The sequence below is a fragment of the Arachis hypogaea genome, chromosome 14, assembly GCF_003086295.3.
Source record: "Arachis hypogaea cultivar Tifrunner chromosome 14, arahy.Tifrunner.gnm2.J5K5, whole genome shotgun sequence".
Classification (NCBI taxonomy): domain Eukaryota; kingdom Viridiplantae; phylum Streptophyta; class Magnoliopsida; order Fabales; family Fabaceae; genus Arachis; species Arachis hypogaea.
Window position 1 is genome coordinate 76,273,451 of NC_092049.1, and position 17,552 is coordinate 76,291,002.

Consider the following 17,552-nt stretch of genomic DNA (forward strand, 5'->3'; position numbering starts at 1 on the left):
AGAAAACTAAGGGATATGAATTTTACCCACTTGAATTTTGTGAAGGATAATGGCAACTTAGGGGGAGGTATTTTTAATGAAATTGTAAGCTCCACTCCCTTGTGCTCTTCTCTGATAATTACCACCTCTTTGCAAGCTTCTTCAATTTCAACCTCTTCCTCTTGGTAGCTTTCTTCCAATTCAATCTTCTCTTCATAGCTTTCCAAGGGCATGGGAGGTTGTGCTTCCTCTTCTTGAATCTCCATCTCTTGATCAACCTCTTCCAAGTCTTCAACTGTGATATGCCTTGGAGGATGTACACCCTTCTCAGCATCAATTTCAAACGTCTTGGAAGGGGGTTCTATGACTGGACTTTCCCATGGAGGTTCTGCATCTCCTAAGTCTTCAACCAACTCTTCTTCTTGAACGATGACAGCTTCTTCTACTTGTTCTAGTATGAATTCATGCTCTGTCTTGTCCACTGGAGCCTCTAATATCTCCTTCATGTTACACTCTTTATTAGACTGTTCACATGGGGCTGTGGCTGATCTTTGTGTATTTGAGTGCCTAGAAACCCATTGAATTATTGCTTGCTCCAGTTGTTGAATGGTTGTTTGAAATTTATTTACTGTTTCTGTTAGGCGAAACTCTGCTTCTCGGGTTGCTGGACTTGGACATGACACAAAGGAAAGTGGTGGTGATTGGAAGTGATTGGATTGGAATTGGGGTGGTTCTATATATGGTTCATATGGCTCATAAGGTGGTTGGTATGGTGGTTGAGGGTTAGGGTCATATGGAGGTGAATGGCGGAAAGAGGCTTGTGAGTATGGTGGTCCAAAGTTATGTTGGGGAAAGGGTTCATAGGCACATGGTGGTGGTTGCTGATAGTCCATTAGAGGTGGTTGTTGCCATGAGGGTTGATCAAATCCTTGTGGCTCCTCCCATCTTTGATTGTTCCAACCTTGATGCCTGTTCTCATTGTAATTTCTTCTTCCTGCAATATTATTGTAACCAGACTCATAGCCAAAGGGGGTGAGAGTTCATAGTAGTAAATAAAAATTAAAAATGAAAATAAAAATAAATTTAAATTAAAAGGTTATTTAAATTTTGAATTTGAAAATTAAATTTTGAAATTTGAAATTTTGAAATTTTGAAATTTGAAATTTGATTTTTGAAATAAGATAAGATAAGATAAAAATTTTAAAAATAAAAATCTGAAAATTTTTTTTTAATAACTAAATAAAAATAAATAACCTCTTAATTTATGGAAAAGCAAAAATAAAAACAAAAATAAAAACAAATAAACAAGCAAAAATCAAAAAAATATTTACAATAACCAATAATAAGGCACACGTTTGCAATTCCCCGGCAACGGCGCCATTTTGATGAGAGGAACTTTTGCGTGGTCTAGAAATTTGCGGATAAATCCTCGTTGCAAGTATAGTTTCTAAACCTTCAAAAGTCCTTTCATACAAAGGTTTTGGTTGTCACAAGTAACAAACCCCTTTGAAATTGATAACCGAGTATTCAAACCTCGGGTCGTCTTCTCAAGGAATTGCAGGGAGGTATGTTCTTATTATTGGTTATGAGTTTGTAAATTGGGGTTTTGGGAGTAAGGAGGGAATATGTTATATGACAAGTAAAATAAAACAACAATAATAAAATCTCTTGGCAAGGTATAAGAATTGGAATTCCTATCCTAGTTATCCTTATCAAGTGTGAAGAGAATTTGGTTTTAATCCCACTTGGTCAGCCTTTATTAAACAAAGGAAGGTTAAGTGGACTGATTAGCTTGATTCTCAAGTCCTAGTCAACTCCTGTGGAGAGACTAGTGTTAGAGCAATCCTAGCTAAAGTAAAATCTGCCAATTTCAATCACTTGCTGAGTTTGATAACTCAAGTACTACCAATCACGTGACCAAAGCCAAAAGGGAGAAAAATATCTAAATTAAATTAAAAGCATCAATATAAGCAAAGCAATCTTAAATCTGAAAATACCTCGAATTGCATTAACAAAAGAAATTAAATTTGACATAGATTTTCATAAATTAAATTGAGAAAATAAATAAAAATAAAGAACCTGGGATTGAGAGTCACTCCTAAAACTAAGAGAAATCCTAAATCCTAATCCTAAGAGAGAGGAGAGAACCTCTCTCTCTAAAAACTACATCTACTCCTAAAATTATGAATTATGAAAAGCCTCCTATGAATGGATGTATTTCCCCCCTTTATAGCCTCTAATCTGTGTTTTCTGGGCCGAGAACTGGGTCAGAAACAGCCCAGAATTCGCTGGTCTCGAATTCAATCACGCTGGATTTCCGTCATTGCGATGCGGCCGCATGAATCACGCGATCGCGTCGCCTAGCGTCAGAGGAACTATAATATATTATATATCAAATCGATGCCCCGGACGTTAGCTTTCCAACGCAATTGGAACCGCGTCGTTTGGACCTCTATAGCTAAAGTTATAGCCGTTTGAGTGCGAAGAGGTCAGGCTGGACAGCTTAGCATCTTCTTCATCTTCTTGTATTCCTTCCACTTTTGCATGCTTCCTTTCCATCGTCCAAGTTATTCCTGCCCTATAATATCTGAGAACACTTAACACACATATCAAGGCATCTAATGGTGATAAGGGAGGATTAATAATAAGCAAATATAAGATCAAAGAAGCATGTTTTCAATCAAAGCACATAATTAGGAAGGCAAATGTAAAACCATGCAAATAGTATGAATAAGTGTGTAAAGAGTAGATAAAAACCACTCAATTGAGCACAAGATAAACCATAAAATAGTGGTTTATCAGTCCTCTCTAATTTCATGGAGGATGATGGAGTGCTCTTGGTGCTCCATCCTTAGTTTTCCCATGTTGGAACTCAGTTCTCCTAAGGAGGTGTTAATTTGCTCCCAATAGTTGTGTGGAGAAAAGTGCATCCCTTGAGGTATCTCAGGGATTTCTTGATGAGGAATTTCCTCATGCTCTTGTTGAGGTCCATGAGTGGGCTCTCTTGTTTGCTCCATCCTCTTCTTAGTCATGGGCTTGTCCTCATCAAAGAGGATGTCTTCCTCTATGACAATTCCAGCTAAATTGCATAGGTTACAGATGAGATGAGGGAAGACTAACCTTGACAAAGTGGAGGGCTTGTCTGCCACCTTGTAGAGTTCTAGAGGCATGATCTCATGAACTTCTACTTCCTCTCCACTCATGATACTATGGATCATGATAGTCCGATTTATTGTAACTTCAGACCGGTTGCTAGTAGGAATGACAGAGTGTTCGATGAACTCCAACCATCCCCTAGCCACGGGTTTGAGGTCAAGCCTTCTTAGTTGAACCAGTTTGCTTCTTGAGTCTCTCTTCCATTGAGCTCCTTCCACACAAATGTCCCTAAGGACTTGGTCCAACCTTTGATCAAAGTTGACCCTTCTAGTGAAAGGGTGAGGATCTCCTTGCATCATTGGCAAGTTAAATGCCAACCTCACATTTTCCGAACTAAAATCCAAGTAATTCCCTCGAACCATTGTGAGCCAATTCTTTGGGTTCGGGTTCACACTTTGTTCATGGTTCTTAGTGATCCATGCATTAGCATAGAACTCTTGAACCATTAAGATTCCGACTTGTTAAATGGGGTTGGTGAGAGCTTTCCATCCTCTTCTTTGAATCTCATGTCGGATTTCTGGATATTCACTCTTTTTGATATTGAATGGGACCTCGGGGATCACCTTTTTCTTGGCTACAACTTCATAGAAATGGTCTTGATGGACCTTTGAGATGAATCTCTCCATCTCCCATGACTCGGAGGTGGAAGCAATTGCCTTTTCTTTCCTCTTTCTAGAGGTTTCTCCGGCCTTAGGTGCCATTAATGGTTATGGAAAAAAAAGCAGAGCTTTTTCCACACCAAACTTAAAAGATTTGCTCATCCTCGAGCAAAAGAAGAAGAGAAAGGAGTAGAAGAAGAAGAAATGAAGGAGATGGAGGGGGTGTGTGGTTCGGCCAAGGGGGTACTAGTGTGTATAATGTGTGAAATTGAAGGTAGTGAGGAGGGGTATTTATAGGGTAGGAAAGAGAGGGAATTCAGTCATTAATGGATGGGTTTGGGAGGGAAATGGTTTGAATTTGAATGGTGAGGTAGGTGGGGTTTATGATGGATGGATGTGAGTGGTGAAGAGAATATGGGGAAGAGGGTAGGATTTGATAGGTGAAGGATATTTGGAGAAGAGTTATTGATGGGATTAGTCAAGGGTATTTGGGGAAGAGTGTTATGGAAAAGTGTGAAGAGGGGAGAAGAAGAGGTGGGGTAGGTGGGGATCCTGTGGGGTCCACAGATCCTGAGGTGTCAAGGAATTCTGCTCCCTGCACCATTCTGGCGTTCAAACGCCCTCTGTGTACAAATTCTGGCGTTAAACGCCAGCTCTACTACCTTTCCTGGCATTAAATGCCAGTCTGCTGCCCCTTTCTGGCGTTTAACGCCAGCCAGACACCCTTTTCTGGCGTTAAATGCCAGTCTGTCTGCCATTTCTGGCGTTAAACGCCAGTCTGTCTGCCATTTCTGGCGTTTAACGCTAGCTAGACACCAAACACCCTTTTCTGGCGTTAAACGCCCAAAGTGCTACCCATTCTGGTGTTTAACGCCCAGAATGCTGCTAGGATGGGTGTTAAACGCCCATTCTACTATCCTTACTAGTGTTTAAACGCCAGTAAGCCTATCCTCCAGGGTGTGCTATGTTTGATGCTGTTTTTTATTTTGCTTTAATTCTGCAGTTGTTTTTATGACGTCACATGATCATCAACCTAAAGAAAACATAAAATGACAATAGAATATAAATAAATATAATTAAATAACATTGGGTTGCCTCCCAACAAGCACTTCTTTATTGTCAATAGCTTGACAGTGAGCTCTTAGAGAGCCTCACAGAGACTCAGAGCTTGATGATGGCCTCCTAACACCAAACTTAGAAGTTGAGTGTGGGGGCTCTGTTTGACTCTGTATTGAGAGAAGCTTTTCATGCTTCCTCTCTATGGTTACAGAAGAAGATCCTTGAGCCTTAAACACAAGGTAGTCCTCATTCAATTGAAGGACTAACTCTCCTTTGTCCACATCAATCACAGCTCTTGCTGTGGCTAGGAAGGGTCTTCCAAGGATAATGGATTCATCTTCATCCTTCCCAGTGTCTAGGATTATGAAGTCAGCAGGGATGTAAAAGCCTTCAACCTTCACTAAGACACCCTCTACAAGTCCATAAGCCTGTTTTCTTGAATTGTCTGCCATCTCTAATGAGATTCTTGCAGCTTGTACCTCAAAGATCCCTAGTTTCTCTATTATAGAGAGTTGCATGAGGTTTATACTTGAATCAAGGTCACACAGAACCTTCTTAAAGGTCATGGTGCCTATGATGCAAGGTATTAAGAATTTTCTGGGATCCGGTTTCTTCTGAGGTAATTTCTGTTGAACCAAGGTATTTAGTTCATTGATGAGCAATGGAGGTTCATCCTCCCAAGTCTCATTACCAAATAACTTGGCATTCAGCTTCATGATTGCTCCAAGATACTGAGCAACTTGCTCTTCAGTAATATCTTCATCCTCTTCAGAGGAAGAATAATCATCAGAGCTCATGAATGGCAACAGTAAGTTCAGTGGAATCTCTATGGTCTCTGTATGAGCCTCAGATTCCTTTGGTTCCTCAATAGGGAACTCCTTAGTGGCCAGTGGGCGTCCATTGAGGTATTCCTCACTGGAAATCACTGCCTCTTCCTCCTCTACAGGTTCGGCCATGTTGGACATATTGATGGCCTTGCACTCTCTCTTTGGATACTCTTCTGTATTGCTTGGGAGAGTACTAGGAGGGATTTCAGTAACTCTTTTACTCAGTTGACCCACTTGTGCCTCCAAATTTCAGATGGAGGATCTTGTTTCAGTGATGAAACTGAGAGTGGTCTTAGATAGATCAAAGACTATAGTTGCTAAGTCAGAGAGACTTTGCTTAGAATTCTCTGTCTGTTGCTTAGAAGATAATGGAAAGGGCTTGCTATTGCCATACCTATTTCTCCCACCATTATTATTATTGAAGCCTTGATTAGGCTTCTACTGATCTTTCCATGAGAAATTAGGATGATTTCTCCATGAAGGATTATAGTGTTTCCATAGGATTCTCCCATGTAATTCACCTCTTCCATTGCAGGATTCTTAGGGTCATAAGCTTCTTCTTTCGAGGAAGCTTCTTTAGTACTGCTGGATGCAGCTTGCATTCCAGTCAGACTCTGAGAAATCATCTTGACTTGCTAAGTTAATATTTTATTCTAAGCCAATATGGCATTCAGAGTATCAATCTCAAGAACTCATTTCTCCTGAGTCACCCCATTATTCACAAGATTTCTTTTAGAAGTATACATGAACTGGTTATTTGCAACCATTTCAATGAGTTCCTGGGCTTCTGCAGGTGTTTTCTTTAGATGAAGAGATCCACCAGCAGAGTGATCCAATGACATCTTGGACAATTCAGATAGACCATCATAGAATATACATAGGATGCTCCATTCTGAAAGCATGTTAGAAGGACACCTTCTGATCAATTGCTTGTATCTTTCCCAAGCTTCATAGAGGGATTCACCTTCCTTCTGTCTGAAGGTTTGAACTTCCACTCTAAGCTTGCTCAGTTTTTGAGGTGGAAAGAATTTGGCCAAGAAGGCATTGACCAACTTTTCCCAAGAGTTCAGGCTTTCTTTAGGTTGTCGGTCTAACCATATCCTAGCTCTATCTCTTACAGCAAAAGGGAAAAGCATAAGTCTGTAGACCTCAGGATTAACCCCATTGGTCTTAACAGTGTCACAAATTTGCAAGAATTCAGCTAAGAACTGATGAGGATCTTCCAATGGAAGTCCATGGAACTTGCAATTCTGCTGTATTAGAGAAACTAATTGATACTTAAGCTCAAAGTTGTTTGCTCCAATTGCAGGAATTGAGATGCTTCTTTCATAGAAGTTAGAAGTGGGTGCAGTAAAGTCACCAAGCATCTTCCTTGCATCTCCACCATTGTTGTTATTTTCAGCTGCCATGTCTTCTTCTTTTTCGAAAATTTCTGTTAGGTCCTCTCCAAAGTTTTGTGCTTTAGCTTCTCTTAACTTCCTCTTCAGAATCCTTTCAGGTTCAGGATCAGCTTCAACAAGAATGTTCTTATCCTTGTTTCTGTTCATATGAAAAAGAAGAAAACAGAGAAGAAGAGGAATCCTCTATGTCAAAGTATAGAGATTTCTTTATGTGAGTAGAAGAATAGACGAAATATAATGAAGAAGGAAGAGAGAGAATAAGAAGCATTCGAACACAGAGAGAGGGAGAGGGTTTGAATTATGAGTAGAAGAGAAGTGTTAGTAGATAAATAAAATAAGGAAAAGTCTAGGGGGCTAGCAACTTTTCCAAATTCTGGCCAGCATTTAACCAGCAGGGAAAAGTGAGCCATTGGATGAAATATCACACCAATCTCACACCACTAAAATCATCATTGATGGCTATTTGATGGCTACAAATACCAAAAGTTGCTGGCCCCCTAGCACTCCTCATAAAATAAAATAGAAAGAGATTAGAGAGGGAGTATTCGAATTTTAAGAAAAGGGAGAAGGAAAATATTTTTATTTTTATTTAATTAATTAAGTTAGAATTCAAAAATTTAAGAAAAGAAATAAAAGCAAATTGAAAACTAAATAAATTAATTAATTAAAAAGATTTTTTTAAAAAAATGTTAGTTAGTTTTCGAAATTAATGAGAGAGAGAAGTAGTTAGGTGGTTTTGAAAAAGATTAGAAATAGTAAACCTTTTAAAATCAAACAAAAAGTCAAGTAGTTAATTGAAAAAGATTTAAAAATAAATTTTGAAAAGATAAGAAGTTAGAAAGAGATTTTGAAATTAAATTTTGAAAAATATATGATTGAAATTTATTTTGAAAAAGATTTGAAAGAGAAATTACAAAGATTTGAGAAATAGTAAGTTTTTAAAATTAAAACAAACAAATCAAACAAGTGATTAGTTGAAAAAGATTTGAAAATCAATTTTGAGAAGATAAGAAGTTAGAAGAAGATTTTGAAATTAGAGTTTTGAAAAAGATATGATTTGAAATTTATTTTGAAAAAGATTGGAAAGGAAATTAAAAAGATTTGATTTTTAAAATTAAAGTTCATGACTTGACTAACAAGAAACTAAAAGATATGATTCTAGAATTTAAAGATTGAACCTTTCTTAGTAGGCAAGTAACAAAATATTAAATGTTAGTAATAAATTCGAAAATATGAAACAAAAATAAGAAAAAAAAGATTTTGAAAATCAATTTTAAATTTTCGAAAAACATGAAAGGAAATTGAAAAAGATTTGATTTTTTTTTAAAAAGATTTGAAAAGATAGAAATTTTTTTTAAATTGAAATTTTGACTTGACTAAGAAGAAATAACTAAACTTTGAAAATTTTTTTGACCAAATCAACTCAAAATTTCGAATTTTATGAGTAAAATAAGGGAAAGATATTATTTTTTATTTTTAAATTTTTGAAGAAAGAGAAAAAGAAGAAAGAAAAAAAAAGATATCATTTTGTTGTTTTTCTCTTTTCTCTTTTTTTTTTTTTTTCATTAAACAACAAAAATGAAACAAAATATAAAAATTTAAGATCAAAACAACAAATGCATGAAAGAACACTTTGAATGTCAAGATGAACACTAAGAACACTTTGAAGATCATGACGAACATCAAGAACATATTTTTTAACATTTTTAAGAGAAGAAAGACATGCAAGACACCAAACTTAAAAATTTTTAATGTTTAGACACTATGAATTCAAAATTGCATATGAAAAACAACAAAACACAAAACAAGAAAAACTAAAGATCAAACAAGGAAAATCATCAAGAACAACTTGAAGATCAATGAAGAACACAATGCATATATTTTCGAAAATTAAAGAAAAATTAAAACATGCAATTGACACCAAACATAAAATTTGACACAAGACTCAAACAAGAAACACAAAATTTTTGGTTTTATGATTTTATTAAATATTTTTGTTGTATTTTTCAAAAATTATTTTGGAAAAAGAGAGATAAGAAATTCAAAATTTTTAATAAGAATTCCAAGATTCGTGCAATGTTAGTCTAAAGCTCCGATCCAAAAGAATTAGACATGGCCAAATGGCCAGCCAAGCTTTAGCATACAAATACAGACATGTCCTTTCTACAATGGAAAGTGAAAACCTCGGTCCAAAAGATTAGACATGGCTTCACAGCCAGCCAGGCTTCAACATATCTCAAGAAACTCTAGAATTCATTCTTAAAATTCTGAAGAACAATTTTTTTTCTTTTTTTTTCGAAAATAAAAGTAAAAAGCTTCAACATAAAATAAAATTACCTAACCTAAGCAACAAGTTGAACCGTCAGTTGTCCAAACTTGAACAATTCCTGGCAACGGCACCAAAAACTTGGTGTGGAAAATCGTGATTCACACTTTTCACATCTCCGCACAACTAACTAGCAAGTGCACTGGGTCGTCCAAGTAATAAACCTTATGTGAGTAAGGGTCGATCCCACGGAGATTGTCGGCTTGAAGCAAGCTATGGTCATCTTGTAAATCTCAGTCAGGCGGATTCAAATGGTTATGAGGTTTTGATAATTAAAATATAAATAAAACATAAAATAAAATAAAGTTACTTATGTAATTCATTGGTGGGAGTTTCAGATAAGCGTTTGGAGATGCTTTGTTGCTTCTGAACTTCTGCTTTTCTATTGCCTTCTTCCAACCATGCGTGCTCCCTTCCATGGCAAGCTGTAGGATCCTCTCAGTGAAAATGGTCCTCTACGATTCCTGCACGGCTAATCAACTGTCGAATTTCTCGTCTCGGATGAAAAATACCAGGCACAGCTACCGCATGGTTAATCATCTGTCGATTCCTGCTAGTGTCGGAATAGAATCTATTGATCCTTTTGCACACTGTCACTGCACCCAACATTCGCAGGTTTGAAGCTCGTCACAGTCATCCCTTCTCAGATCCTACTCGGAATACCACAGACAAGGTTTAGACTTTCCGGATCCCAGGAATGGTTGTCAATTGGTTCTAGCCTATACCACAAAGATACTAATCTCACAGACTCGGTCCGTGTATTAGATATCCAAGAGAATATACTCCAGCTGTCGTCCAATGACTACGTTGAACATCATGTAGACCGCTTTGTGGTTGTCAGGAACGCGGATCTTGGCTAAACGAGTAACGAAGATTGGGTGATTGTCACGGGTCACCCCTTCATTCTGACTTAACTGAATTAAGTACGAGAGTATATTTTGGAGAAGAAGTAGGCGTGAATTGAAAAAAAACAATAGTACTTGCATTAATTCATGAAGAACAGCAGAGCTCCACACCTTAATCTATGGGGTATAGAAACTCCACCGTAGAAAATACATAAGTGAAAAGAGGTCTAGGCATGGCCGTGTGGCCAGCCTCTAAATTAGTAACAATGGCATAAGCTAGATCTAAAAGTCAAAAGTCTAAAAAAGTCTCCTATACAATAGTAAAAAGTGCTATTTATATTAAACTAGTAACTTAGGTTTACAGAAACTGAGTAACTAAGTGCATGTAGTGCAGAAATCCACTTCCAGGGCCCACTTGGTGTGTGCTTGGACTGAGCATTGAAGCTTTCACGTGCATAAGCTGTTCCTGGAGTTAAATGCCAGCTTTGGTGCCAGTTAGGGCGTTTAACTCCAATTCTGGTGCCAGTTTGGGCGTTTTACGCCAAGATATTTTAGGCTGGCTTTGGACACCAGTTTGGGCCATCAAATATCGAGAAAAGTATAGACTATTATATATTTTTGGAAAGCCCAGAATGTTTACTTTCCAACGCAATTAAGAGCGTGCCAATTGAGCTTCTGTAGCTCCAGAAAATCTACTTCGAGTGCAGGAGGGTCAGAATCCAACAGCATCTGCAGTTCTTTTTCATCCTCTGAATCAAATTTTTGCTCAGGTCCCTCAATTTCAGCCAGAAAATACCTGAAATTACAGAAAAACACACAAACTCATAGTAAAGTCCAGAAATGTAATTTTTGAATAAAAAATAACAAAAATATAATAAAAAGTAGTTAAATCATACTAAAAACTATGTAAAAACAATGCCAAAAAGGGTATAAATTATCCGCTCATCATATATCATGCAAGTAGAAATCAAGAGTTTTCATTCAACTCAATGTTAATATTTGAATGGATTTTATAAAAATAAGTATTTTCCTTAAAAAATGTTGTCAATTTACCAACATTTATTGCTATATATATACATAGTGGGTGGATTGTTGTGATTCTGAAAAAACTAAAATTTCTAGTTTACTCTTTTTATTTTCAATTAAACCAAATTATCATATGCTTAAAGGGTGAACTAAACTAAATAATCTATATGTTTCTATATCACAACTAAATAAGCTAAGAGTGTGAATTAAGCTAACTATCTAAGATATATAAACATAGCTGATGAGCGGATAATTTATACGCTTTTTGGCATTATTTTTAGGTAGTTTTTAATATGTTTTAGTCACTTTTTATTATATTTTTATTAGTTTTTAAATAAAAATCATATTTCTGGACTTTACTAGGAGTTTGTGTGTTTTTCTGTGATTTCAGGTAATTTCTGGCTGAAATTGAGGGAGCTGAGCAAAAATCTGATTCAGGCTGAAAAAGGACTGCTGATGTTGTTGGATTCTGACCTCCCTGCACTCGGAATGGATTGTTTGGAGCTACAGAATTCCAATTGGCGTGCTCTAATTGCGTTGGAAAGTAGACATCCAAGGCTTTCCAGCAATATATAATAGTTCATACTTTGCTCAAAGATAGATGACGTAAACTGGCGTTCAACGCCAATTCCATGTTGCATTCTGGCGTTAAACGCTAGAAACAGGTTACAAGTTGGAGTTAAACGCCAGAAACAGGTTACAACCTAGCGTTTAACTCTAGAAACAGCCTAGGCACGTGTAAAGCTCAAGTCTCAGTCCCAGCACACACCAAGTGGGCCCCATAAGTGGATTTCTACACTATCTATCTTAGTTTAGTCATTTTCTGTAAACCTAGGTTACTAGTTTAGTATTTAAACAACTTTTAGAGATTTATTTTGCACCCTCATGACATTTCAGATCTGAACTTTGTACTCTTTGACGGCATGAGTCTTTAAACTCCATTGTTGGGGGTGAGGAGCTCTGCTGTGTCCCGATGAATTAATGCAATTATTTCTGTTTTCTATTCAAACACGCTTGTTTCTATCTAAGATGTTCATTCGCACTTCAATATGATGGATGTGATGATCCGTGACACTCATTACCATTCTCAACCTATGAACGCGTGCCTGACAACCACCTCCATTCTACCTTCGATTGAATGAGTATCTCTTGGATTCATTAATCAGAATCTTCGTGGTATAAGCTAGAATCCATTGGCAACATTCTTGAGAATCCGGAAAGTCTAAACCTTGTCTGTGGTATTCCGAGTAGGATTCAAGGATTGAATGACTGTGACGAGCTTCAAACTCACGAGTGTTGGGCGTAGTGACAGACGCAAAAGGATCAATGGATCCTATTCCAGCATGATCGAGAACCGACAGATGATTAGTCGTGCGGTGACAGCGCACCTGGACCATTTTCACTGAAAGAACGGATGGTAGCCATTGACAACGGTGATCCACCAACACACAGCTTGCCATAGGAGGAAACTTGCGTGCGTGAAGAAGATGACAGTAGAAAAGCAGAGATTCAGAGGACAAAGCATCTCCAAAACTCCAACATATTCTCCATTACTGCATAACAAGTACTTAATCCATGCTCTTTTATTCTTCGCAATTCAAACTGATAATTATAATTGATTTCCTGACTAAGAGCTACAAGATAACCATAGATTGCTTCAAGCCAACAATCTCCGTGGGATTCGACCCTTACTCACTAAGGTATTACTTGGATGACCTAGTGCACTTGCTGGTTAGTGGTACGAGTTGTGAAAAGTGTGATTTGCAATTCGTGCACCAAGTTTTTGGCGCCGTTGCCGGGGATTTTTCGAGTTTGGACAACTAACGGTTTATTTTGTTGCTTAGATTAGGAAAAATTTTTCTTTTTGGTTTAGAGTTTTCTGTTATTGTTTTTGGTTGAAAATTTTTTTTATCCTTATTTTTTATTTTTAAATTTTTCGAAAATTTTATAAACTGATAATTGAGTTTTTCTGTTTGAGTTTAGTTTCATATTTTAAGTTTGGTGTCAATTGTATTTTTTTATTATTTTATTTTATTTTATTTCCTTTTAAATTTTCGAATTTGTGTTCATTGTTCTTTCTTAATCTTCAAGTTGTTCTTGTTTATTTTCCTTGTTTGATCTTTGGTTTGTCTTGTTTTGTGTCTTTTCTTGTTTTTCTAGTGCTTTTTCGAATTTTTAGTTTCAAAAAAAAAACTTTTATTTATTAAATACCTTGTTAAAACACGTTAAATTTATAGCTCAATTGGCTAGAGCGTTGTGCTTATGTTCTTGGTAATTGGTGATCTTTTTTTTCTTTAAACTTTTTCAAAAATAATTTCTCTTTAAATAAATCTTGTGCCAAACTTAAAGTTTGGTGTTCTCCTGTTGACTTTTCTTCAGTTTGCAAAAATTTTATTTTGGTTTTCTAAAAATTTTTAAGTTTGGTGTTCTTTTTTCATGTTCTTGTTGTTCTTGTGAGTCTTCAAAGTGTTCTTGAGTCTTCCTTTTGTTTTGATCTTAAAATTATTAAGTTTGGTATTCCTTGGTATTTTCCCTCCAAAATTTTCGAAAACAAGGAGCATTAGATCTAAAAATTTTAAGTTGTGTATCTTTTGTGTGTTTTTCTTTTTCATCATAAAATTCAAAAATCAAAAAAATATCTTCTCTAACTATTTTTTGAGCAAATATTTTGAAATTTTTTCAAAAAAATTCAGATTTTTATTTTAAAATTTGTATTTATCTTATCTTAGTTTTAAAAATTTCAAAATTCAAATTTTTTAAAAAAATCATATCTTTTTCAAAATTTTATCTTATCTTATTTCAAATTTCAAACTTTAAAACTTTTTAATTTAAATTCCTTATCTTCTCTTACCTAGCTTATCTTATCTTTTCTAATCTCAAATCTTAAAATCAAATCTTTTTCATATCTTTTCTTTTTTTACTCTATTTTATTTTCTTACAAGTATCTTTAATTTTAAGACATATCTTTTTCAAAACTTCCTAACCAATTTCTCTCTCTTCATTTTTTTCGAAAATCCTCACCCACATCTTTTTCAAATCTCTTTAATTAATTAATTTAGTTTTCAATTTTTTTTATTTCTTTTTCTTCTAATTTTCGAAATTATGGTCAATTTTTCATTTATTTTATTTTATTTTACTTTAATTTCAGTTTTCAAGAAAAAAAAATTTACAATCCACATCATCTCCCTTTCTCCATCATGGACAAAAGTAGAAATGAAAAGTCCAGAAGGACTCTGGGGTCATATGCTAACCCCACTACTGCTTCATATGGGAGTAGTATCTGTATACCCTCCATCAGAGTCAGTAGTTTTGAGTTGAATCCTGATAAACCCATATTTTATGATATATTTTGTGTTTAGTTTGAGTGATTTATTCAATCCTTCACCCACTTATTCATATCAATTGCATGGTTTTAATTTCCCTTCCTTATTATGTGATGTATGTGAAAAACATGTTTCCTATGCTTTAAAATTAATTATTTTAATTACCTTTATTTCCATTCGATGCTGTGATTAGTGTGTTAAGTAGTTTCAGGTCTTCTAAGGCAGGAATGACTCAAAGGATGGAAAGGAAACATACAAAAATGGAAGGAAAATACAAAACGGAGTTTTTCGAGAAACCGGCATCCACGCGATCGCATGGGCGACGCGGACGCATGCCAAGCGCGAAGAAGCAGCGACGCGGCCGCATGACTGACGCGACCGCGCGCCTTAAGCAGAACACATATGACGCGGCCGCATGACTGACGCGACCGCGTGGCAATGACAACTCCAACACTACAACAAATAAGGGTTTTCGCAACGGTCGAAAACTGTTGCCATAGATAAAAAAACCGTTCCTAAAACCTTAGGCAATGGTTTTGCAACGGTTTTTGACCTGTGGTATATGCGGCCGTTGCCAATACTCATAGGCAACGGTTTTTTACCTAAGGCAATGACAACCAAAAAAATCGTTGCCATAGTGACTGGCATAGGCAACGGTTTTGACAACCATTTTTAAACAACGGTTTAGCATCGTTACTAGATAGACAACGGTTTAGAACCGTTCTCTTCCATGACGAAAAGGTTTAAAATCATAACTAGATAGGCAACGGTTTTAAGCTGTTGTAATTTTGTAATTTACAAAGCCAACGGTTTAAAAGCGTTGCCTTCGATGTTTTTTTGCAACAGTTTAAATACCATTGCCATTTTATAGTTTCCGTTGGCAACGGTTTTAACACCATTGCCCTTTGTAACTTTTGACAACGATTTTTCATAATTATATAATTCTTTATTTACAATAATTTTTTCATATTGCATTGAAATTAGTTCCAATTATTTTTTTTAATTTATTGTCAATAAATAACCTTAACTATTTGAATCAAATTACTAAAGAAAACTAATTGAACATATACCATCAAATTTGATTTATAAAGTATTATGTAAAATCTACAATCACATTATATCATCATTGCAAAATACCATAATACTAGTCTAAGTCATAACTACTTCTAATTATATCATCATCATTTTTCAAAATACCATAATACTAATCTAAACAACCTTGAACTATATCATCTAATTTTGCAAAAAATACAATAACAAAAGAGAATTGAAATAGCTAAGTAACAAGTTTATCATCATCTTGTCCACAAGTACATGACTTTTACTTTCTAACATTTACTCTTCAAAATTTGTGACCTTAATTAAGTTTGTTTTCTCCTTCAACATGGTTTTCCTGTAAACAAAACAAAAAATAGTAAATCAAATATAAAACTACACATTTCTAATACTAATAATGTTTAGACTAACAATAAGTGATTTTTCTTATCAAGAACTTATTAATTCTAAAGAATTCCTAGAAGTCAACCACTAATAATCAAAAGAAACATCTCAAGCAATCATGAAACTAACAATTCGTATCTAACAAAGTATGCGAAGAAGTATCTAATAAAGATAAAAAGATTAAGATAAGAGTGAAAAAAAGTATAATTGGAAAAGGAGAAAAATCACAAACAACATTTTTAGTTTGCACCTTCCAATTTCTATAGATATATAAATTAAACTTTACCGGAAAGAGTGTTTAAAGGATATATACAAACACTTTCTACTTTCAATCTTCTAATTTTGTGAATTAATTTTGTCACTATTTGATTGCAATACTCTTATTTTAAAAAGACAAACTACAACAACAGCAAAAAAAAATGGAAGGTTTCCTTGGTAGCTATTTGTGCCATGTTTTGAAAACCAAAAGGAAAGAAGTACACTAATATAAGAAAACATCAAATTAGAAAACTAATTGTGCCATATTTTGAAAACCAAATATAGTTTGGCATTAAGAATACGTATGCTCCTAATTCGGTTGTACCAATGTCAATGCCATTAGAGAAGGTTTTCTTAGTAGCTCCATAAAGTTATACAATTTATCAGTACATGCCATTAGATAAGAACAATAGCATAAAATAAAATTTTATAGCCTTCAAAGCTAAATTCTTTAAACTTCATAATCATCTCCCTACCATTAAATCAAGATAGTTAGTATTCAGATTTGATATTCCTTAGTTTTATTCCACCAAAGCAACTAAAAATTGTGCTAACTTTCTAACAACATGATGAAGCTTTGCAACTACTGGATATATGTTATTTATAAAAATATAATTAACTTTCAAGTTGAACTATATATTATGCATACTTATACCAATTCCAAAGCCGCATTTGTTTAAGGAGAATAATAAAAGAAAGGTCCTTCTGAAAGATCTCACAACATGAGAGTGAATGGATAACTTTGACTATGCTATGCAACAACAATACCTAATACTAACCATACTTACCAGTTACCGAAACTAGTTAGCTAGATTGCAAATTCATGCAAACCTCACATATTTAAACCCTGCAATCGTTATTTTAAAAGTTTTCGTCTAACTAACAATTTCATGTCTAAATTATCAATATTAGTGATTAGTGAATGTTAACATTTTCTCAATGGAAACTTTTCAAACAAGCTATTAGAAAATCAATACAAATTTTGTAATAGTCAACCATATTAAAAAGTCAATACCATTTTTAATGAAAAAGTTACATAGCTTGGAAGTTAGGTAGAAATAAGTCAAAACCTGTTTTAAAAATCAGCAAGCTTAGTATCTTTCAACTTGCACAACTTTTACTACAAAAGTTCAATTAAGCTAAATTTTGGTTTGGAGACTCCTAAATTATCTAGCAACAAGTGTGTCTTGGTTGCAACCCAATTGCTATTCAATTCTAAGAGTTACAAGCATTGGAAGTTGATGCATAACTTGCTGAAAACTGATTCTTTCTAGCTTTGACCACCAATTTTCAAAAATTCACAACTCCCAATCC

At 35.1% G+C, this 17,552-nt stretch overlaps 1 non-coding gene across 1 annotated transcript; it reads left to right on the plus strand.

The window, feature by feature from the left end:
- Window positions 1–6,516: 6,516 nt before the first annotated feature.
- On the plus strand, window positions 6,517–6,624 carry LOC112745571 (small nucleolar RNA R71). Its single transcript, XR_003173491.1, has one exon. It is a non-coding gene; the product is annotated as a small nucleolar RNA R71 (small nucleolar RNA).
- Window positions 6,625–17,552: the final 10,928 nt, after the last annotated feature.